Source organism: Anser brachyrhynchus (assembly GCF_964034855.1).
Source record: "Anser brachyrhynchus genome assembly, chromosome: 1".
In the NCBI taxonomy this organism is placed as follows: Eukaryota; Metazoa; Chordata; class Aves; order Anseriformes; family Anatidae; genus Anser; species Anser brachyrhynchus.
The window spans coordinates 163,138,670-163,162,964 of NC_137694.1; the positions used below are offsets into that span (position 1 = coordinate 163,138,670).

The 24,295-nt window shown below is 37.2% G+C and overlaps 1 protein-coding gene across 1 annotated transcript in view; it reads right to left on the reverse strand.

Moving 5' to 3' along the window:
* LOC308187793 (uncharacterized protein) overlaps window positions 1–24,295 on the reverse strand; it is a 219,623-nt gene that overhangs the window by 49,921 nt on the left and 145,407 nt on the right. The gene's annotated exons all lie outside the window — the stretch shown is intronic.

Here is a 24,295-nt window from a genome sequence, read left to right on the forward strand (position 1 = left end):
TTAGACACCAAGGTCAGTGCAGAAGGAGAGCAGGAGGTGCGCCAGGTACCGGAGCTGAAGTTCCCCTGCAGCCTGTGGAGAGGCCCCTAATGGAGCAGGCTGTCCCCCTGCAGCCCATGGGTCCCACATGGAGCAGATCTCCATGCTGCAGCCTGTGGAGGAGCACCCGGTGGAGCAGGTGGATGTGGCTTGAATGGGGCTGCAGCTGATGGAAAACCCTGGCAAGAGCAGACTCTGGACCAGAACTGCAGCCCATGGAGAGGAACCCACAGTGGAAGAGGAGGTCTGGTGGGAGCTACCACTCATGGGAGACCCATGCTGGAGCAGCCTGTTTCTGAAGGATGGATCCTGTGGTATGGATCCATATTGGAGCAGTTCATAAAGAGCTGTTATCTGTGGGAAGCCCATGCAGGATCAGTTTAGGAAGGACTGAATCCTATGGGATAGACCCCACACTGGAGAGTGAGAAAGAAAGTGCAGCAGAGACGAAATGTCCTGTGGAGAGGACCACAGTGGACCAGGATGTCCCCCTGCAGCCCATGGTATACCACGGTGGAGCAGATTTCCATCCTGCAGCCCTTGGAGGAGACCACATTGGAGCAGGTGGATCTGCCCTGAAGGAGGCAGAGGCCTGTGGAGAGTCCCTGCAGGAGCAGGCCCCGGGCTGGAGCTGCAGCCCATGGAGAGGAGCCCACACAGGAGCAGGGGGTCTGGGGGGAGCTGCTGCCCGTGGGGGACCCGTGTTGGAGCAGTTTGCTCCTAACGAATGGATCATGTGGTACAGACCTACGCTGGAGCAGTTCTTGAAGAGCTGCTGCCTGTGGGAAGCCCCCACAGGATCAGTTTGGGAAGGACAGCATCCCATGGGAGGGACCCCACATGGAGCAGGGGCAGAGAGTGACCATGAAGGAGCGGCAGAGACAAAGCATTATGGACTGACTGCAGCCCCCATTCCCCAGTTCCCTTGCGCTGCTCGGGGGGAGGAGGTGGAAGAGGGCGGATGGGGGGAAGGTGTTTTTGTTTTTTTTTTTTTTCCTTTGTTTCTCACTTCTCTAGCTAGTTAGTAATAGGCAATAAATTTTATTATTTCCCTACTCTGTTTAGCCCATCGTGATAACTGTTGAGTGACCTCCCCATCCTTATCTCAACCCTTGAGCCCTTTGCATCGTATTTTCTACCCCTTTCCCTTTGATGAGGGGGAGTGAGACAGCAGTTGTGGTGGAGCTCGGCTGCCCTCCCGAGTAAAACCCCCACAACCCCCTATTTTCCCATTCCCCTGCACTCATTGGGGATGAGAAGGTAAAAGGAGGAGTGTGTGTTAGTTCGCTTTTAGTTCTCACTGTTCTAGTCTGTTGTCGACAGGCAATAAATTGCATTAATCTTCCCCAAGCTGTGTTTGTTTTTCCTGTGACAGTAATTGGTGATTGACCTCCCTGTCCTTATCTCAACCCACGAGCTTTTTTTCATCATATATTCTCCCCCTGTTCTTATGAGAAGAGGGAGTGAAAGAGTGGCATGGTGGAGCTCAGTTACCTGTCATTGTTAAACCACTACAACAGCTTATGTTGTTTCCCTTGTATTCTGTTGACTTGAGTCGTTGTTGCAGTTTTTTTTTCTTCTTGATTTTTTGTTTGCTTTTTATTTGTTTTTTTTTTCAGTGATTTTCTTTCAGAATTTAGAAAACAAAATATATCAAAGAAAATGTTTTCCAGTATTGACTGTACGTTCACATTAGAACTTTTTGCAAAACTAATTGAGACAATTCTGTTTACATTTTATTTTGTCATTTTTTTAATTAAAGAGAAAACAGAAAACAAAACAAAAACCAAAAACTCAAGTGTTAGACCTCAATAGAGTTAGCTAAGATCACAGTTCCTACAGATCATCCTATCAGGTCTCAGTACAGTGCAGGAGTTAAATAACTGCTATTGTGTACTTTTCTCTCATTTCTAGCACTGGAGACTACTCTGACCTTTTTCTTTTGACGCTGAAGACATCATCTCTGCTGTAGCTGTAGGGCGCCTTTGTCATTGATGCTCTCAGGAGATAGGTGTGATTCCAAGCACTCACAGATACAGCCCTGGGATATCCACTCCACCCTTTTGTTTTCCCACACATGGTCATGGTCTGTGGTACTCTGACCTCATCCTTGTCAATGTGCCCATATTGATATACGTGCTGAGTGGGAGATGTCTATAAGCAGAGAACTTCTTAAAGTGAGAAATATATGCACATCTCAATACGTTCTGTCTCACAAATCCTGTAAGCCTTTTAGCAGAGTACTTTTAAAAGTTTAGTTCAGATGCTGACAGGCAAAATTCTGTCAGTGTTTCATATTAATAAACACTTCAAGGAGTTGTCCCTTGTCCTAGAAATTAGATCAGAAACTGATGCATTATCCATTTAACTTTCAGCAGTTTATCTATATAGTTTTCTACTGTCTGTAGATTTATAAAATAAGAGTACCTGTCTTGAAATTCTACATGAGAAATCAGGGACTCTATATGATATTTCTATATTAGGCTTATACCAGAAAGAATCTTTTTGCAACCAAAAGCAACAAAATGTATGAATATTTTAATTAGAGATCCAAGTTTAGGATAGCTATCCTGACAGTACAGATGTGTGACTGAGTCACTTCAAACTCTAAGTTAAATCTATACACCCATTCCTACTTTCATAATTAATCAAGCTGACATTTCATATTTGAGTGCTATGCAGATCTGAAGTCTAGTTGCTGACTCCTTCAAAAGTGTAAAAGCTGTTTGTATGATAAAATATTGCAGTGGGCTAAAATGCTGTGTACCATGTTATCAAAACTGATATGAACGGTCATTTAGCAAACAGTAGGAATAAAGTGTCAAATTGCAGAGCTTTTTTTTTTTTTTAATTCTGTGTCCAACATTATTTGAAATAAAGCTTTTCAGTTTTATTGTATTAGTAATTATTATATTAGCAGTTCAGATATAATAAATCTGCAGTTTCATTAGCACCGCACAGGTTTGGTTTCATTCCTACTGAACTAGCACAGAGTCATTAAACAGAATAATGCCTGGTAAAAGAGTTTGATAGATCTTTTGTGTCTAATACCATTTTGAATCTTAAAGGTTCTATATAATCTATATATCCAGGCCATGTCTATTTTTAATCCTCTGTGTTTAAATCCAAAGATAAGAGAAGATCCTTACCTGTACTAGAGTTATTCCATCTCAAAATTGAAGTAATAAATATTTTTTTCAGGTGTAAAATGATATTAAGAGTTCTGTGTCTTGGATGACTATATTCTGAAGATGAACTAAATGTACCAGTCCCTTAACTTGATAACAGTTTAACTAAATGACCCTCTAATGAAGCACAGATGTAACACCAAAGTGCTGCTTTGGTTGCAGTTGAAGTCCGGCTCCAAATGGTTCTTTCTGAACTCAAGGTTGTAAGTCTCATGGACTATCATGTGCATGCACGCTGGGCATAAATAAATCTGATATTGTAAACAAAAAGTTTTTTTTTTTGTTAATTGAGCAATTGTAAAAAAGTTTAGCAAACTTGTTTGAATTTCAATACATAATATATATATTCTAATAAGTAATAGATAAGTAAAAGATACATATTTTTATACTAGAAAGCTAAAAACTAAAACCAGTCAGAAGCATTTGCTTCAAGTTTTGATGAATGAAAACTTTTGATTGTTTTACTGAATTTAGATTATAATGAATTTAGAGGAGTCTTAATTACCTTTCTTTTTTTCCTTCATTCACCTATTGTTTAAACACTGAAGATGATGATGTGGCTCTATTTATTTATTTATTTATTTTTTCCAAATGTACTGCAGATGCTTTAAGCGGAATGTTTCAAATATGCTATCAAAAAATTTCTTGTATTCAGTCTGGTATCATTCTTGGTGCCCAAGGCACAGAATTATCTTTGGCACTAGATGAAACAGAAGATGATGACATGGTAAAATTTGTCTGAACAGCTGTATGTACAGCCTGTGGCAATTTAATACTAGCTTTGTTCAAACCTATGAAGATGCCAACTTCACCTGGCCCCTTCAGTTTAGTCTCACAGAAGGCATGTTACCCTACAAATACATGAAGATGAACATAAATTTTTCTGGTACAGTCAAAGCTGCCATGTATATGAAATATTCTGAAAAATAGCAACACAAACCTCATTTTTCTATTTGTTGTTATGAAAAGACAGATGGCAAGGCAGCACTGTGCTGGAAAACAGTGTAATACCGATGAGATGGAGTGAATGACAGATGAAAGATATACAGAATATGTATCCTTTAACCCTCTAAACATACTGGCCGTAAGAGGTCACCAGCTTTGCAGTGACTTTGAAAGGCTTACCAGAACTGAGGCTTACCAGGTTTTCTCTGGGATTGTCTTGACCTGGCTGGAAATTTCTTTTAGCATATTGATGTACAACTGCAGTTCTTTTTAATATTTTTTTCCCACACTTACTGTTACATTTTACAAATCTTTGAATAGTATAACCTTATTTTTATATATTTAATAATAACAAATAGTTATATTGTGTAGGATGGAATATTTATGACTAGCAGAACAAATTCATGTAGAGGACTATAGAATTAGGATAATAGTAATGCCTTGCAAGTGGGAGACACAGCATGTAGTTGGAAGGATATACAGGATATTCAGGCATGGGATGTTAAGAGAGAGGTATAGGCTGGCACAGGAATCTTCAGGCTTCTAAACAATTCACCAGGAGGCAGGCAGAGAAATACAGACTTGAGGGGTGGGCAAAACAAGTGCTAGAGGTACCAAAAGAAACAAAAGCAAGTGTCAAAATAAATAAATAAATAAATCAGACACTGTATAGACAGTAAATTTGGATCTAATGTGGAGCTGCAAATCAGTGAAGTAAAGAAATGGTGTAAGAGCATCAGAAAACATAAAAAATAGTCTCAGCTGAATCCCAGAGTGAGGAAAAGGAAACCATCCACATCACATTACTCCTTACAAAGAAACCTTATCAGTAAAATCACACTTCTGACTGAGAACTGATGATGCTGACAGCTGAGTGTAACTGTCTTCCCAGAACTGAAGCCTTCAACATTTGGACCCAAACAGACAGTGGCAGGGTGAGCAAAATATCAAAGGAAGGGGGGTTCACTAGGAAATGTGCGCATAACAGTTTTAACTATTACTATTTTCTGCCATACTGTTATTTTCTCTCTCTTTTTTTTTCTTCTGTGTTAATTAAATCTGAATTAGCAGTAATTTCTTGATTTGAAGCATAAGATTTCCATTATGCTAACAGTAAATTGTTGGCTTGTCTTTCTGTTGTTTCTTTTTTGCACATTTGAAACTTTCAGTGTAGCAAATACACATCATATATTATGTGGCCTGGGATGGATTCTACCTGCCTGGGTCACCCTATACTGTATTATGGGGCAGATGAAGTGAACTGAGATACATAATCATCTGTCTCATACAAGAACGTGAATTCTACAAATGTACATTCTGCAAATGTACATGAAAGTACATTCTGCAAATGTAAAAAAAATATTCCATGTTACAATATCCCCAACCTACTACAAGAAGCTGTTCTGTGAACACAACCTTTCTAAGTGCCGCATACATTGACATGTAATGTCAATATTCAACTGTACTTCTTTTAATGTCACTCTTGCACAGAAAGAATAGTTCCTCTTTCCTCCCCACATCTTTGATGTACAACTTGAGCCTTAGATTCTTTGTATGACACAAAATTTATCACCAAAGTTTCAGACTATTTAAGGAAAGTTCATTCCTAGAATGGAGTTAGTCATCCTGTAGTAACCACAGCCCTTATCCTCATCTCATCTCCCCTTTTGCTGGTAGTACTAAGAACACTTTCATGCCACCACTTCCACAAACAGCTGTTGTAGTTTGTGGAATATTCTGAGAGAAAATATGCCAGATGGCAATCATAGCAGGTAGTAGGGCTGCCAAACAGTGTACAAAAAGAAATAATTTTACACTTTTTTTTTTTTCCAGGGGGTTCTATTAAATATGAGGGAGGGGGAAAAAAAAGTAGGAAAATGATATCATAAAATGGTGGTATCATTCTGGACAAAAGTTGACTCTAGTACAAAATTTGAACAGTATATGTGCTAAATTGCATACCTCCACATGTACACATGTACTCCCACATCCCCACGCACTGACACTTTGAAAGTTATTGAGATTTATTCATATCACATCTAAGATGTACTCAATTTTTTGGGGGGGAGGTGGAAGGAATATATACAAAAGTGGGTAATATATAGATACAAGTTTAAAAAAAATTAACAGTATTTAAGTATGGTTTTAATCAGCTGTGATTATTTTTTCTTTCTAAGTCTCTTTCTCAAGGATAAGCTGCCTTATAGGATGTCACTCTTCTGACTAATTTATTAATGTGTGTGTGTTTGTGTGTGCAAAATTAAGGAGATTTGAAAAGCGCATAGTACATTTGTCTCAAAGGTAGCCAGTGGTTATGTTCCTTCAAACTTCTGGAGAATGGTTTCTGGACTTCCTCAACAGGAAGAATCAGATAATTAATACTGATTTTGTCAGGTAAAGCAAGAGCAACACACAAGCAAAGCAAAACAGGTAATTAATTTGCCAGTTTCCATCAGTAGGCAGTTGTTCAGCCACTTCCAGGAAAGCAAGGGTCATTACGTGTAATGGTTTCTTGGGAAGACGAACAGCATCACTGCAAATTTCCTCCTCTTCCTTACCCTTCTTTACCCTAGTTTTTATTGTTGAGCATGATACCGTATGGTATGGAACATCTCTGGTCAGTCTGGGTGACCTGTCCTGGCTGTGTCCCCTCCCAACTTCTTGTGCACCCCCAGCCTCCTCACTGACAGGACAGCACAAGAAATAAAAGAAGTCCTTGACTCTGTGAAAGCACTGCTTTGCAACAGCTAAAATATTCTATGTGTTATCACAACTATCTTAATCAAAAGTCCAAAAAAACAGCATCATACAAGCCTCTGCAAAGAAAATTAATGCTCTTCCAGCCAAAACCATGACACTTACAGATCTATTCTGGGTGATGTTGGTGCTAAGGCATAAAAATAATTCCTTTCAAAGCTAAAAAAATTGCTAGACCATAGACATAACTTTTCTGTACCACCTGCTTCATACAGCAACTCGATATGATTTTTACTGCCAATATCTACAGCTAACATTTATGGATATGAGAAGTTGGAAATTACAGAGTCTAAAACAGATTTGTCATAGTTTGAAGATTGGAAGGCAATAATATTGGTTAATTTTTTAAGGTATTAGTCTGGACTGTTTGTCTTTTCTAACTAGCAAAACACAGGATTATTCAGGAAACTTTTACGGCTTCATATCAGCAGCTTATGTCATTTCAGAAGAAACACACCAACAGAACAGAACCTTTCACTTTTTCCATCATATCACTTATTATTGTCTTTAAAAAGACAATATTTATACTAGAGAAATCTTATAGGTACGTATACATAGAACGTTTGTAACACTAATAATGACAATATTAGAAGAAAGAGATTTTTAAAAAGAAGTAAACATTTGACTATGGAAAAAAAAATATGGAAAATACCACTATGGAAGACTGTATCTTTATACATTGATGGATTCCTCAAGTTCAAAGTTAGAAATTGGCTTGCTTTTTACATGTGAATGACAAGGAAATGTTCACACTGAGCTTAAGATATTTTGCTACATATTGCTATAATCCTTTAAATCTATAATCATTAAAAGAACCTGATAGATGATAGATGGGGGGAGGGGGTGGGGGAGGGAAAAAAAAAGCCTACTTGCACATTGTAATTTAAAAGCTTCCTCTTCTTTGTGTAGTCTTGATTGTTTCTAAGAGACTTCATAGTGACCACCATATATTTCATGTGAATGTAACTGATGAGGACTGATTGACACTGACTGCTACAAAATTAGCATTTCCATGGAAGCCAACATCAATTACCATCAATGATAGGATGCTTATCTAGCAGACCCTTATAAACTTTGAAATGTAAATCGAATCACTTTGGTTTACAGCAAATACAAAGAAAAATTAAAAAAATAAACGTATAAAAATGGGACTGTCACTGCAAGCAGCATGTTTTCTGCTATAAACAGACAAACAAAAAATATCACCAGATCACCAGGAAGCAAAACATAAGATTTTTGTTTCTTTTTATTTTCACCATTATGTCTTGTAAATGACATTTGTAAATGACAATTTACAATGTTAATGAAGTTTGTAAATGATAATTGTTTATGTAATCAAAAATGTCTTCCAGAAATGCAAGGAGTATTCTTTCTTTCTTTTTTTCCTAAGGAAAGTGCGATTATATATATATATATATATATATATATATATATATAATTATTATTATTACTATCAAAATCTCTTATTATGAATTTCTACTAGGTCTGAGAAATTCAAGAAACTTGAATATATTAAATACCTTCATATTCTTGAAAGATGGCTATGTGTTGCAAATAGATTTATACAAAACTTTGATTTAACAGCAATTTAAGATTTATTGATTTATTAATATTTTTATGGTAAATCCTGAGATTAAATTGTGTGATTCCAACCTAAACCTACCCTGGTACACCTTGAGGCCATTACCTTTAGTCCTATCAGTAGTTATCTGCAAAAAGAGGTCAACCCCCAGCTTCCCACAACTTCCTTTAAGGTAGTTGTAGAGAGCAAGAAGGTCTCCCCTGAGCCTCCTCTTCTCCAGACTCAATAACCCAGTTCCCTCAGCTGCTCCTCACAGGACTTGTGTTCCAGATCCTTTACCAGCTTCGTAGCCCTTCTCTGGGCATGCTCCAGGGCATTGATGTCCTTCTTACAGTGAGGGGCCCAAAGCTGAACACAGCACTCAAATTGCAGCCTCACCTGAGCAGAGTACAAGGAAATGATCACCTCCCTGGTCCTGCTGGCTACACTATTCCTGTTACAAGCCAGGATGCCATTGTCCTTCTTGGCCACCTGGGCACACTTCCGGCTCATGTTCCGATGAGCATCTGTCAGCACCCCCAGTGTTAACCACTTCCTGAATTATTTTCAATTTTTCAGGTAAATATAAAGTAAGACCTTGTTGGTTTAATACTGAAATATTAGATTTTATTTATTCTATTTTCCAGCCTTAAAGAAAGGCCTGAAATTAAGGGCTCTCTCCCTTGCTCAGCTGCTGTATGCTGTAGGAGTGGTATTCAATGCATAAATGTCAATAAAACTGTGAATAAAATGTTTTCCTCAACTTTGATTACAAGTTGAAATAAGACAGAATATTACTGATGTTGATAGTTTCTATTGTGCATGTTAAAGTCAAGTAGTTTAAGTGGCACTGCATCATTCTATTGTGCTGAACCTCAGAAGGGAATACATTCATTGCAGCAGAGTCTCTTTACCCAAACAAGTTCATAATGGTACACATGCACATATTCTTTCAGTTGCAGAACTAGGGAATAAATTAAAAATTATGTTGTATGGATCAAACCTTTGGTTCTCTTGTAAGTAGAAGCTTTTCCTAAGTATTTTTCTTTTCACTAGTGTAAATCCAGTGACAGACAGCTTCTCTTTCTACAGATGACAGGAAGACTTTTCAGTGACAAGCCTTGGTTATCATCTCTGATTTCATTGAAGAGCAAAGCAGAGATAAATAGTTACTGACCAAATTTCCAATTTGGACAATTCACGTGTCGCATATGTTGATGATTCTTAATGTGTTTGAAAGAGATTCAAACTCTAATACATTCCCAAACAATCAAAACTTTCTAGAGTGGTTCTACTTTGTATTGTTCCCCATGTTGTGTCTTTATTGGAATAGAAGTACAATAAGGAGGCAGGGGGTCAGTGTAGGAAACCTGACGTGTTCCTACCTACTTCTTATTTGAACTAATTGTTAACTTCATACATCTGAAGGATTAGCTTCCTGAAAAATTAATATTGCTTCAGAATTGTTTGCAGCTTTAGTTAGGGTACATTTGACACCTCTGAAATCTAGTTTGTGCCCAGTATGAGTTATAGGGGTGAATATTTTCATACATTCTGCAAAATGTGCTGAGTGGCAAATCAAAACACAGTGCTTTCTCTGCTGAAGGTGAAGGAAAACCTATGACAGAGAAGTAGCTGCATTGATCAGACACAGCATACTTAATATTGAAAGAATTTCTCTGTCCATCCAGTGTTCCCTTTTTCATAGGAACTATGATTATCTGATTATCTTTTATAGCATCTTACCTGTTTTGCGTTTTCACCACTTACGGTTTTATATACATATATATATATATATATAAATTTATTTTTTAGTACTGTAAAATCAGTTCTACTCAGTTTTCAAGGATGATTCCATTAAAAACTCCTATTTTTACCCCTGGCACTCCCATTACCTTCTTTAAGCTTGTGCTTTGAGCAATAGAAACAATAGCAATCTCTGCTATAGAATATTCTTTCTTGCACTGTGCTGGATGTTGTTCTTTCATATTTTAAAATGTTTCTTGCATTCCAAGCCAAATAAAATCTTAAATTTTATTTTCAAGTTTTCCCTTCTATGTCTCAGTCATATCATGTCGAAAAATAGTTTAGTTGGAATTGGTACGTCTCCACGAGAATATTTGATCTATTAGATTTTTTTTATTAGCTCTAATGTTCAATTCTCATACAAATCTTTCTCTCTCTCTCTTTTTTTTTTTTTTTTGTATTAACAAGTAATAATTTTACTTATAAATTACCATTGTATACCTCAGACAGATAATACAAGACTGGATTCCTTAACTTGCCTCTATAAACATTTACATTACATAAACTTAAGGAATACGTTTTAAAGTCATGTCTTCGTGTCTTTATTAAAGATAAATTTAAAATCTCTTGGATTTTCTGCTGCTTGTAATTTTATTCATTCTAGGATTATATCTCCTTGATGGAAGTAACAATGAAGATTCAATATAGCTGGATTTCTGCAAAGCAGAGTACTTAAAATTACATGACATTAAAAAAAAAACAAACAAATTTTTTGGAATTGGCAACATATAGAGAAGACAATAACTAGATTGCTGACAAATGTCCAACCTAGTTATAATGGGAAGATAACCATCTCTGCTTTCGTGGAATTCCTGAGAAATCATTTGCTGGGATTAATTGTATCAGTTTGGTTTTGGAAAATCTTCACTGAGAAAATATAAAAGTCATTCAAAGATTGTAGAATTGTTAAAAATAAACAAACTTGTTAAAACAAGATCTATCGTATTAATGGTTCAAAACAAATTAAATTATTTGAATAAATTGTGGCAAACCATCTATTTTAGATCAGAGAAAATATAATGTGACTTTCCGTGGGATCAGTAATAAATACCAGAAGCCCACAGACAAACACACACTCCTTTGACTTGACTTACATCTGATGGGATGAAAGATGCATCTGCTCTTGAAGCTTTGTTTCTGGTTTAGAGAGCAGGGAAATTCTTCATAATTGGCATATTCTGAGGGCTATGTTAACAGTTATATGGCTTCTAAACCAAAGCTGGCTTATGTAAAGCCATTCAAGCAAAAGAGATCTGGTCTGCTTGTACAAAAACAAGTAAAGAAAACCTCATCTGACTGGGATTGGTATCAAATATGTGCATATTATATTTCAAAAGTCAAATCAAATAAAGTGATAATCTCTGTTGATCTGCATTTCTGTGACTATATCACTAAAACAGAACAAAACAAAACTAAACAACAAAAACAAAACAGAAGATGGAGAGCCAATAAAGAGTCTATTTCAAGCATTAAGTCAAATTAAAACTGATTAGCATATCATCCTGTTGCATATAGTCTTTTCTATAGCAGATTTCCTCTGGACATAGCAATTTGGATGGTCCAAAATGGACCCAAAAGCATGAATAACTTTTTAAGTTTAGACAGTTTAGACACTGTTTAAGACAGCGGACAGTTGGAGTCAACTTTTCTAGCTCATTTACTGACCTTGATATTTTTAGGAATTTAGGTGTACCTTTTGGATCTAAGTAAAAATGCGGGAATAGATAGCATCTTGCTAGCTAGAAAGTAAAACCTGGACAGATGTTAATGAAATTGAAGTTATTTAGGCAAAGAATAATAATTTACTTTAACAATAATCCATTGTCAATAGATTTTAGTTCTAGAGAGATAATTTCCTTGTTTAAAGGCTGATTGGAAAAGCTATGCAGGAATGTAATTAGATATTATAACCCATCAACATAGCTGTACAGATGGGTGAACTTTTTTCTGTACTATAAACTGTGAAATTTAAGTTCAGTAGTAGACATAGATGCCAGCACATGAAAGCTCACAAGAGAGCATTAGTCTTGAGGCAAAAGCTTTCAGATTTCATCCCCTGTGTATATTTCCAACGTGACATATGAAGTGTGTTTTTGGGCTAACATTTTTGGCAGGTCAGTCCAGTGAAGGTCTAAGAAAGAGCAGGGCAGCAATTGTACAAAGTTATCTTCGGGCAAATTCCTATTAACAGAAGATCAGAAAAAGTGGGAGGGTTGTGACAGAAGATAATTATTATATTCTTATGTATGAGCTGTAGATACATTTTCCCCCACACAGTATGCAATCATTGAAGACAACTGTGTGCAGTGTTAGGAAAACCATTTTATTCATAGTTATAACTTCTATGTAAAATTGACCAAGTAATGAAATGAAAGCTGTTCTGAGTAACTCTTTGCTTTATTCTACAAGAGCAACTAATTGCTTCCAGATATATTACAGTTTATTGGTATTGTACAGATGCGTATAATCGCCGCCTTGCCCTGCTTGAATAGCAGCCATCTGTTTGTCTTTGGATGATTGCAGCATTTAATAAATACACTTTTGTCTCTATCTGAGAAGCAGTTACTCTTTCCCTGCCAATGTAAACAGAATGGCATGATATTTAATGCCATTCATCATTTAATGCCACTAAGGTATGCATGTATTGAAATGTTTTAACTGATCACTGACCAGTGAAATCTTTTTTTGTAACAGCTACTATAATTCAGTTAGGTCAACTGTGTGAATAGACTTGTCAAATAATTGAGGAATTTATAGCAATCACAGTTGGGTGTTGTTGTTTTTTTTTTTGTTTGTTTGTTTGTTTTTGTTTTGTTTTTGTTTTTGTTTTCCCCATTAATAACAGATAATTTCCTAGGAATTGCTTAGAAAATGGCTACATTATCACAGAATCACACAGAATTGCAAAATGACCGAGGTTGGAAGGGACCTTTGAAGATCATCTCATCCAACCCCCCTGCCAAGCAGGATCACCTAGAGAACATTGCTCAGGATGGCATCCAGGAGGGTTTTGAATATCTCCAGAGAAGGAGACTCCACAGCCTCTCTTTGGGCAACCTGTTCTGGTCCTCTGCCACCCTCAAAGTAAAGTGCCCTCTCATATTCAGCCAGAACTTCCTGTGCTTCAGTTTGTGCCCGTTGCCTCTCATCCTGTCACTGGGCACAACTGAAAAGAGACCATCTCCAAACTCTTGACACCCTCCCCTCAGATATTTATACACATTGATGAGCTCTCCCCTCAGCCTTCTCTTTTCCAGGCTAAACAGGCCAAGAACTTTCAGCCCGACCTCGTATAGCAGGTGTTCCGGTCCTCTAATCATTTTAGTAGCCCTCCTCTGGACTCGCTCCAGTAGAATCATAAAATCATTAATGTTGGAAAAGACCTCCAAGATCATCTCGTCAAACCATCCCTGTACCACCAATATCACCCATTAAACCATTTCCCTAAGCACCACGTCCATGGTGCTTAGGGACATGGTTCAATGGGTGATATTAGTCTCCTAATGTCTCCTAATTTCCAACCTAAACCTCCTCTGGAACAACTTGAGGCCATTCCCTCAAGTCCTATTGCTAGTTATCTGTGAGAAGCGTCAGATACCTTTCAGGTAGTTATAGAGAGCAAGAAGGTCTTCCCTGAGCCTCCTCTTCTCCAAACTAAACAACCCCACTTCCCTCAGCCACTCCTCATATGACTTGTGTTCCAGGCCCTTCACCAGCTTTGTAGCCCTTCTCTGGGCATGCTCCAGGGCCTCGTTGTCCTTGTACTGAGGGGCCCAAAACTGAACACAGTACTTGAGGTGTGACCTCACCAGAGCTGAGTACAAGGGGACAATCACCTCCCTGGTCCTGCTGGCTACACTATTCCTGATACAGGAAGTCAGGTTGCCATTGTCCTTCTTAGCCACCTGGGGGCACACTGCTGTCTCACATTCAGGTGAGCATCGACCAACACCCCCAGATCCTTTTCCTCTGCACAGCTTTCTAGCCAGTCTGTCCCAACCCTTTAGCACTGCATGGGGTTGTTGTGGCCAAAGTGCAGGACCCGGCACTTAGCCATGTTGAACCTCATCCCATTTGCCTCTGCCCATCGACCCAGCCTGTCCAGGTTCCTCAGAAGGGCCTTCCAACCCTCTAGCAGATCTATTGTAGTTTCATGTCCCTCTTGTACTGGGGAGCCCAGAACTGGACACAGTACTACAGTACTCCAGGTGTGGCCTCAGCAGGGCTGAGCAGAGGGGGAGGATCACCTCCCTCAGCCTGCTGGCAACACTATTCTGAATGCAATTATCCCTATGTTCTTATTGTTTAGCTATATATATACATAAATTGAAACTTCTAAGTCATTTCATTAATAAATGAACAGGTACCTTGGAAGCCAAAAAGTTATGTTGGCCAGATGTAAGAATGTTAGTATTCAAACAGTGTGCTATTATTGTTGCTGAGAGATTTTATTTTAATGTTGAATAATACTTCAGAAATATGAGTGAAATATAACCTCAGAGATTTGTAAATAAATTAAATAGCAGTTCTTTAATCTTTAGCTATTACTTATGATGAGAGTTGAGTATATGAGAACTCTTCATGGTGCCTCTAATATTCCAGGTACAACCATTGAGAAGCATAAATCATATGAGACACCAAACAACTACTTTTAAAATGTTGATGGTCAACAAGGGAACAATGGAAGAAGATTTCATTTAGATTAATTTTGAAACATGGAGTAAGTTGCAATAAGCATCTCTAATCTTCTTTTCATTCCATGAATAGTTACAGTTAATCAGAGGAACTCCTTTTAACATTTTTTGAAGTTATTTGCACAAGCCGTAAAAGAATCAGCATGTACATGATAAAATATGATGGATAGTAAACTGCTTTATGGTTGATACTTTCACATAGTTGTTCTTAATTTCAGAATTACTCATTGTTATTATGAACTACTGAATCACTCTTCTGAGCATCCTGTAGTTTTTAATGATGAGCAAATCAAGAAAAAGACAATTTTCTGTGGCAGAAAGAAGTTTCATTCTTTGAGGCCTGTCCTTTTCAAAACTAATTAAAAAAAAAAAAAAAGAAAAAAAAAAAAAAAGAGCAACAATTCCAAATTAGACAGCACTGCATAGACACATATAGGTATCTACAAGGTTTATTGTGAAAGGGTCCTGAGAGCACTCTGTCCCTGGCCATCCCCAGCGGTTTGGTTGTAGAACCTCTAGAACAAGCTAGAGCCCGTGCAGCCAAGGTCATGGTGAGCAGTCCCAGGCAGTTCTGGAGGACTGTCACAACCAGGACTCACTTCTAGCTCTCAAGTGCTGTCTTCAGATGAGGGCTCCCTTGGCCTTGCCTGAAATACAGGTCCTGCTGTGGTGCAACCCTGCCCTGCCCTTCCCAGCCTTGATAGGCCAGGCAGGCCCCACCAGTGAACAGACCTCCAGAGCCTGGCTTTCGTCCATCCCTATGACCTTGCCTGGCCATCCCAGGGATGTGTCTGACCCTCACCTGGTCTGATCCAGACCCTAACCTTCAGGCTGACCCAAGTCTTCTGGCTCCCAAGCCCCCAGGGTTTTTTTGCCAGCTCTGACAATCTGCAAATTGGGAATTGCATGCTTCTGTCCTCCAATGTCAGTGCAAACCAGCATTAGGAAGTATCCACAGTTTTTCAAACGCTGAAGACTGTATGTTCAGAAATGTCTAAACCTTTTGGACTGGTTAACTGGTCCTGTCTTTATTTTTATTTATTTTTTTTTCCTGCCGTTGATCATGAATTTTTTATCATTTTAACCAACAGCTCTACAAAGGTGATAAAAGTTGAAATACTGTTTAGCCTTTTTCCATGAAACCTAGTAATAGATACATCTGACCTAACTTAAGGCACTTGACTAATGGTCACTTCCAATATAATGGAGGAGGATAGGTTATTTCAGGGAACAATTTGACCATTCTGAAGAAGCAAATTCCTGTCCTGAGATGGCTATTTTGCAACGTGAACTGTCTGTTCTGAATAAGGCAGTGTCTTAAATTAGACATCTTAGTGCCTAGAGATATATCTAGGCCTTTCCTTTGAGTATAAGATGAGCTTTCTAAGAATTTGCAGGTGATCAGAAGAATTTGCAGGAAATCAAAATGCAAATCCATCAAGAAATATAGCTCTTATCAATTTTCTGTTTCTTAAAGACAATAATTTTTATTTTAAAGAACACATTCCTAAATTTTATGCATATTGAAAATTCATTAATCTCTTGTACACATTATAAATGAACTGTTTTTGTTGTTGTTGTTGTTGTTTTTAAAGTGAGGTTATTAATTATTAACATATCTAATAATCATAATTGGATTTCCAGACAAAATAAAACAATAAACCTCACAAATCCAAACTGTGATCAGGATGAAAGCTGAATACATAAACACTTCATTTAAGGAAGAAAACCCTCAGAAATTTAAAAGGATGATGTAATTAACCATTAGAAAATTTAGGGTTAGATAGGACCTAACGAGTATGTCATTAAACGTAAATAATGATATCATATGAAACAATGATTATTAAAGCACATAGTGTTTGTAGTCTCAAATCAAAGTATTCCTAAAAAAAATCTGGTGGGTGCATTTTTATTTTTTAGCATGCTTCTTAAAAATAAACACATAGAAGTATGAAATTTCAGAATCTGTTTTTTTTTGAGTTATGCGATAACTGCAACCATATATATATTTACATTCATTAGCTATCTGATGAATATCCTCAACACAGTTTCATCTTAAAGAACTTTAGGTTTGGGAATTGAGAATTTCATTTAACTATGTAGCCATTCTGAGGAGTACAAATTCTTCCAGAGTTTCTAAATATAAGAAAATCCTATGCAAAATCCATTTGTTGGTAGACTACACATGCCACTGCATGATTAGCAAGTTATGCATATTGCCTGTTCTACTCTACCCTTCTGGCTGTTAGTCCTATTTTTAGGGAAAAAGATTTTTTTTTTTCTTTTGAACACATCAGTCACCAGAAATTGGTCATAACCTTCACTTTATCTATGTCTTTTTAATTCAGACTTATAAAATGGAATAGTATGGTGCATTGAAGGACAGAAAAATTCCACAGCAGAGATGGCTGGAAACGTGTAATGAATGTGAGAATTAGTTTAATTTGGAGGAAAGGGCTGCTTTTAGTAGTTATGATAGTTGATATTGAATTATTCCCATACAGAGTTTTGCTCCTTTATTTAATATGTCATGAGCCTGAAAGGAATGGAGAATCCAAATCCTTGTAGGTAGCACAGCATAGACAACAATAATTGATAGATAGAAATAAGAATGTAAACAGTTTGCGTGAGCAGAATACCCAACACTTCCTGTTCTGAGATAGTGATTGCCCCTGAAGTTATAAATATACAAAGAAATGAACAAGCACAAAATTTGATTAAGATGACAGTCAACAAAATTAGAGAACAACCAAGACACTTTCTCAGAAGTCAGGAAGTCAACTCAAAAAGAAATATAAAAGCATGGATTTTCGTAATTGTGGACTGGGACCTTGTGGGAAAGTAGTAAAAGAGTGGCAGACTTATCTCATTGGGAACTGCCAGAAGTCTCATAGAATCATGGCTACATCTAGGCTGGATGGAACATCCTCCACTGTGAGCAGCCTGCGTTTCTGTGCGAGGTACTACAAGTAGGTATACACATCTTGGATGTGTGTATGTGGTTTCATGGGGGGCTTTCTCACCAGTTTGCTCATTATTGAGCAAGTTGAGTTCATAGTCACAAGGGCAAACATAAAATTTGTTTGTAAACACAGATACATATAAATGGGAGCAGCAGAAATGTTTATTTAATCATATAAACTTCAGAATAACTCTAAATGATGTAACTGTTAAGACATGCTTAAAAATATTTTTTCATGTTTCCTAAAACTGCACTTGGTGGAACTTTTAATAAAAGTTATGGGGTTTATTAAAAAAAAAAAAAAAGTAAAAAAGAATGTTTAACTAATATATGTTTACATATCTGCAATTTTAAGGTAGGTCAGATAAATAAATAGAATACAAGAAGTAAAGCTTCTGGATACATCTCCACTGATAAAGAGGGACAGTGAGCTTTGGTCCTTTGAACAGGATTATTGATTGGCTGTTATCTATGCTGGCTAACATCAGGTATTTTGCTCCAAGACAGCACCAGACATATTTCTGAGGCAAATTAATTCCAGGAAACACTACCAGAAAACAATGAAACTGCATCAGGTTTGGCTCCATGAACCCTACAGTCTGTCACCATCACCCACCACTTACCTGTATTTGTCACAACTTTAAGCAGAATTACTTATTCACTGATGAAATGAAAAATATAAATTAAAAAATAATTTCTGTATGGTAATTGTACACACTCAACAACGCTGGACCTAAAGAAATAATTTTTCAAATGTTTCTTTTTGGTATGATAGCATGCTATTTTCAATATCATAAATTCCGTATGTTGAGTGAGGCACAGTGTTTTCAGTCTGATGGAAGATAAAGAGATTACTATTCAAGTGTTTGTTTAAAAACAGATTGTAATTTGCTTATTATTTTTTTTATATATATAATTAAGGATTGATATATGTTTTTAAAACAGGAAGTGTTATAGTTTTCTGGAATGAGTGCAGAAATTATTTTTTTCCTGAATTAAAAAAGCAGCAGTTACCATTAGCCGTGTACACGGGAGGCTGCCAGATGTAGGGCACTATGTAAATAGAATTCGGGAATATTCTACAGTGCTTCTAGGAACTTTTGCAACCAGGCATAAATGTGAAACAATAGAAAAAATGGTGAGATGAATGCACCAAAGCTACTAGTAATATCTTTATTAGATTATGTGACTTGACAGCAGGTAATGTTCTTTCTTTTACTGCCTTGCTTGTGCCCTTCTGTATGGCAAGATCTTTATGTGCAACTACAGAAATGATCTCTTTCTCTTGGGAAAGTAGTTAAACAGATAAAATTATTTTTTAATTTTTATTTATGATTACTTATGCCTCATGTTATACATTAAAATATGTCTGTTAATTTACTGCTAAACAAGAAGAAGTAGTTATATGTGCTTGACTGACTACTTGGAAGAAAAAGTGAAAGTATATTATGACTATTGAAACACATGTAAAAAAATTGTACAGGCAAATTGTGTGAACTTCAGCATTATAAAACCACTGTAACAAATAATGATGCTCAGAACTTTGGGAGAAGTCACTGACTTGCGGAAAACAGACTCCACAATCAGTAAGATTGTAAAGTAGGTATGTTTATTCAGCGCTGGGCAGCATGGGGGGTAGTCCCACCAAAATCGTGTGCACCTGATGCGGCAACTTGCCATGGTTATATGCAGCAAAGAGTTACATATGCATGAAATTTCACAATATGCCTATACATCTTCATAACCTGTCCCTGCTTCATATTAAAATTAATTCCAAGGAGTCATTTCCATAAACTCCTCCCATCTGTGCTTGCGCAGTGTCTCCTGGTGGTGGTCGTCGGGGGTTGTGGGGATGAAGGTGGGTGACACTTCCTCATCACCAGTAGTTGACCTCTTGTCTTTGTGCAGGCTCAGTTGCTGCTTGGCTCTTGTCCATCTGCAGGACCAATTTCTGCCAGTTTCTTAAGACAGGCTCACACTTAATAAGAGACTGACCTTGGTAAGGGGCCCAAGGCTTCTTGCTTTAGTTCATTTGCACCATAGTTAGCAAAGACACTAAGTAGCATCCTAGTTTAATGCTGTCAGTGCTCTATCTCTACTTGATAAGATTCTCTTAGCTCCCTCTCTCATCATTTAATCTAACATGAAAGAAAAGTGAGATTTAAACTTTACCTAGTTAATTACTCTAAAGAGTAATTACTCTATTGCATTAAACAGAAACTGCTGAGTTCTGCTTCAACTACAGGGTAATATCAACATATTTTATACCTTTTCCTCATCATGCAAAGTTAGAATTTACTTTGCATCAGTTGCAACAGATACATCACCTTGATCAAAAGAGAATATTTTTTTGGATATTAGACATTACTTTTGTACAGTAGGTAATTAGGTACATTAGGTAAGTAAATTTTAGTGATGATGATGCTTAAGTGATAATAAAAAGACAATTTAAGTTTCTGAATATGTAATTCACATTTCAAATACTAGAATTCACATTTTGATTTTAGGAAATAAGTTTTCCCTCACAAATGCAAGACTTTTTCACAAAGGGGATGGCAGATAGAAGCCAAATTGAAAAAAGCATACTGAAATTTAATGTATGTTATTTTAAAACTATTACATGCATCTTGAAAGAAAGAAAAAAGAAAGAAAAAGAAAGAAAGAAAGAAAGAAAGAAAGAAAGAAAGAAAGAAAGAAAGAAAGAAAGAAAGAAAGAAAGAAAGAAAGAAAGAAAGAAAGAAAGAAAGAAAGAAAGAAAGGAAAGAAAGAAAGAAAGAAAAAGAAAAAGGAAGGAAGGAAGGAAGGAAGGAAGGAAGGAAGGAAGGAAGGAAGGAAGGAAGGAAGGAAGGAAGGAAGGAAGGAAGGAAGGAAGGAAGGAAGGAAGGAAGGAAGGAAGGAAGGAAGGAAGGAAGGAAAAAGAAAGAGAAAGAAAGAAAGAAAGAAAAAGAAAGAAAGAAAGAAAGAAAGAAAGAAAGAAAGAAAGAAAGAAAGAAAGAAAGAAAGAAAGAAAGAAAGAAAGAAAGAAAGAAAGAAAGAAAGAAAGAAAAAGAAAAAAAGAAAGAAGGAAAGAAAGAAGGAAAGAAGGAGGAAGAAAGAAAGAATTTCCAGGGCACTATTCCTTGTTCCTCAAAAAAACCTTCTCCTTTAGGAAGTGCAACTCAATGGGGTAACATATTTAGAATTTCATTAAAGGTATTGCTTTCATTTTATTTTTTCATGTGTTTATTATTTTATTTTATTTTATTTTATTTTATTTTTATTTTATTTTATTTTATTTTATTTTATTTTATTTTATTTTATTTTATTTTATTTTTTAGTGTGTATCTTAACTCTTCACACTGTTTCTTCTGACATAAGAAGAGATCCTCATTTAAATATTAATGAAGCTTGAAAGTCATTATCTTTAATTGTCTTTAAATTGAAGATAACAATGTGTGGGGCTTTGTTTGTTTGTTTTTGTTTTTAGATATGCACCAGAAACATCACAATACTGTAGGTCTGGATATTAAATTTAACAATTGTGGTTCAAATAGAAATCATTGCTAAAGGGTTGGTCCACACATAAGGTCAGGAAATGCACTTGGGAAGGATATAAGAGAGGGCAGAAAATAAGTTAAGTAGTCATACATCTGGAAAATTATTTCCCTGTCCTTAAGCTGATGGGAATAGGCAATCAATATAGTGTTAGCTCATCATTCTATAAATTTTATTAAACTTTCAGAGCATCATTCCTAAAGTCCTAATGTATTAAAGATGATAAAATAACTGGAAGTTCACTAATAATAAATATCAGTAGTAAATATATGCAACTATATATATTTTTTAACATGATTTTCGCTTTATATTGTTAAGTTTTATTTTTGCCTTTGTTGCATATTTCATGCAATTTGTATAAAGGAGATGATATTTCACCCCATGTACCAATAAATACTTGGGGGATAACTGTCTGGAATGCAGCTTTCCAGAGAAGGATGTAGGGGTTCATGGTGGACATCAAACTGAACCTGAGTCAGCAGTGTTCCCTACTGGCAAATAAAATTAATGATAGCCTGAGCTGCATTAATCAAAGCATTGCAAGCAGGTAAAGGGAAGTGATCTTCCCCTCTTCAGCACTGGTGAGGCCATGGCTGGATTACTTGGTTTATGTCCTGGTTTCAGTTAGGACAGAGTTAATTTTTCCTCATAAGAGCTGGTAGGGTGCTATGTTTTGGATTAGGATGAGAAGAGCGCTGATAACATGCTGATGTTTTAATTGTTGCAGAGCAGTGCTTACACCAAGCCAAGGACTTTTCGGCTTCTCGCTCTGTCCTGCCAGCGAGCAGGCTGGGGGTGCAGCAGGAGCTGGGAGGGGACAGACCCAGGACAGCTGACCCAAACTGGCCAAAGGGGTATTCCATACCATCTGACGTCATGCTAAACAATATATAGGGGTGGCTGGCCGAGGTGGGGGGCCGGCTGCTCGGGGATAGGCTGGGCATCGGTCAGCGGGTGGTGAGCAATTGCATTGTGCATCACTTGTTTTCTTACACATTATTATTATTAATACTATTATCATTATCACTATTATTATTATTATTATTTTCCTGTCTTAATAAAGTGTCTTTATCTCAACTCACCGGCTTCACTTTCCCGTTTCTCTCCCCCATCCCAGAGAGGGAGGGGGGAGGGTGAGCGAACGGCTGTGTGGTGTTTAGCTGCCAGCCGGGTTAAACCACAACAGTTTAGTTCTGGACTCCTCTGTACGAGGCAGACATGGACTTACCAGAAGAATTTCAGAATAAAGCCACAGAGATGATTAAGGTATTGAAGCAACTCTCCTATGAGGAAAAACTGGGAAATCTGAGACCTGGAAAAGGTTCAGGGAAGATCTTACCACTGTGTATAAATACCTGAAGGGAAAGTGCAAAGAGGACTGAGCCAGTCTCTTTTCAGTGCTGTCCAGTAACAGAACAAGAAGCAGTGGACACAAACTGAAACAGGAAGTTCCCTCTTAAAAGCAGGAAGCACTTTATTGTGAAGGTGACTGAGCTGCACAGGTTGCCCAGAGGGGTTGGAGAGTCTCCCTCCTTGGAGATATTGAGAAGCCATTTGAACACGGTCATCGCTCAATCATTGAATGTTTTGGGTTGGAAGGGGCCTTAAAGATCATCTAATTCCAACCCCCCTGCCATAGGCAGGGATATCTTTCACTAGATCAGGCTGTTCAGAGCTCCAGCCAACCTAGCCATGGCCACTGCCAAGGATGGGGTATCCACAACTCTTACAGGCAAGCATTTATAGGTGGCTGTGCTTGAGGGTTGATGGATGAGCTGACATCCAGAGGTTCATTCCAACCTCAGCAGTTTTTGATTCTGTGGTTATGTCACAGCTGAGGGAAGTTGCTAAGGTCATCAATATCTGAAATGAAAAAGAAAATGTCTTAATGTCAATTAGATAATCTTTTCCTATTTTTTTTTCAGTAAATATAATGAAACAAAAACAAAAATAAAAGCAATAGTAGGAAAGGAAAAAAAGAAAAAATGCCTAACTTATTTCCTATCTTACAAATATACTTTTTTTTTTTTTTTTTTTTTAATCTCTTCAAGGAAAAAATAGAGTTACAGGTCTTTAAAAGCAAATTAATATGTAAATATCCAAGTTCAGTAGAGAACGGTAGAGCTGCAGCCACTGAAGCTCGATATCTATTCAGAGATATAAGCACCTTCAAATGGAAATAAGCTTACTCATATTGGGCACTGTTTCTCCAATGACCACGTAATAATCATTTATATTAAAAGCTAAATATCTCTAGCAAAATAGATTCTGTTTATGTATACCAATTGTTGCAGGATTATAGCCCAATGGAGAACAGTCGTGTCTTTTTAAAAGAGAGCTTCCACTGAAAACAAGCAGAAAAAGACCTCAGGCTAGGTTCCCCTACTATGTAATGTTACAACTCCATTGAATGAAAAATAAAATAAAGTGAAACAAAACTAATTTCATTAATGGGATTCTTATATCTCATCACAGCTGTCACTTTTTCCCAGATGAATGTCCAAACTGCTAAATCAGATTCTCTTTTCTGCTTTCTGCTTCTTCTACTCTTGGCTAACCTCAACACAGTCTCAAAAGAAGGGACATGGTGATTTTGGCAGTGGGAACCCCTGCCTCAAGGGCTGTATCAGAGCCACAATATGTGCCTGTGCTGGTGAATGCTTCTTGTTTGCATAAGTGGGGGAGTCTGGGTTTGCTTCTGGAGTGGGTGTAGCCTGCAGTTAGAACAAGAAAAAGTAATATTCAGAAAGATTCTTCTGAGCATTTTAAAGTCTTAGGAGAGATGCGCTCCACTGAAAAAAAAAAAAAA